This window comes from Mycetomoellerius zeteki, unplaced genomic scaffold (assembly GCF_001594055.1).
Source record: "Mycetomoellerius zeteki isolate Tzet28-1 unplaced genomic scaffold, Tzet1.0 scaffold213, whole genome shotgun sequence".
NCBI classification, from domain to species: domain Eukaryota; kingdom Metazoa; phylum Arthropoda; class Insecta; order Hymenoptera; family Formicidae; genus Mycetomoellerius; species Mycetomoellerius zeteki.
This window is the reverse complement of record NW_017257097.1, coordinates 95,410-96,727: the sequence shown is the minus strand read 5'-3', so window position 1 is coordinate 96,727 and position 1,318 is coordinate 95,410.

Here is a 1,318-nt window from a genome sequence, read left to right as displayed (position 1 = left end):
TATATTGATGATATCCACAGATAACATTGTTTAAAAAAACAAAGTGAATTATTTATCGCAGATTATACGATCTTAGAAATTATAGAAACATATATGTAGATGCATGTGTGTATAATAATCATTATATGAATAAACGTACATATTTTATAAATTAACGCAAATTGCTTTCACGTCTAGAAGAAATACTTAAATATTTGTTAGATGTATGTATGATGTACATAATATCTCTTGACATACATGTATGTACATAAAACCGTCTGTCGGTCTTTATTAAAAAATAACAAAAATAAAGAATAAATATTACAATTTTTCTTCTTGAAGTGTATTTAAATAATAATAATATTTACAAGTTAAGAAAATAACACGTACTAACAAATTTTCTTTTTCATTGTATATTTTTATGTTCAAAGTTTATTACTTCGAAATCCGAATACTCCAATGTTAGACTGCGTTCTCTAACTTCACTCGGATGGTACAATAAATGTAGAAAGCCTTAAGCCATAAGGAATTGACCAATCACAGTTGAAAGTGAAGAAAATTAGTCGAATATAATTAAGTTTATGGTTAAGTTGATTTCTTACTACACATAATTTCTTACTACGCATGATTAGATCCGGGCTTAATTGATTAATTTTTGAAGATTTTAGGCTTGCTTTCCAGCAAGGACATAGTCAGACACTGTGTAACACAGTGAGTCGTTTTATCCTTGTTGTTTGCCGCGTGAGAGCAATTTGCGTTAATTTATAAAATATGTACGTTAAACAAGGATGAAACGACTCACTGTATTACACAGTGTCTGACTGTGTCGTCCTTGGGGTGCGTTCCACATAACGCTCGTAACGCTCAGATCGCTCTTCGTGCTATTCCACTTATCGTCCACGACGCCAGCGGACGCTATAAGTGAACAACTTCAGGTGATAAAAATGAACGCTCACAACGCCCGCACTAAGGAGATGGTCGGCATGAGCGTTAACGTCATTAGTCATCATGAGTACGTTTCATTTAACGCTCGCAACTCGCTTTAACGCTCGCACTCAATGCCGAATATTACAATGGCAGAGATTACAATTGTATCCGTTGTACAGATATTGAAGAATTATTCTTCCAGTGAAAGTAGCTGTAGTTCTGATGAAGAATATGAGATTCTCTTACAAGAAAAAAAGAAACGTCTCCATACTTATTTTATTTTATTTCTCCATACTTTATTTATTCTTTATACTTTTATTTATTTTTATTTATTTATTTATTTATACTTTTTTATTTATATTTTTATTTATACTTATTTTATTTATATTTATATTTATTTATATTTATTTAT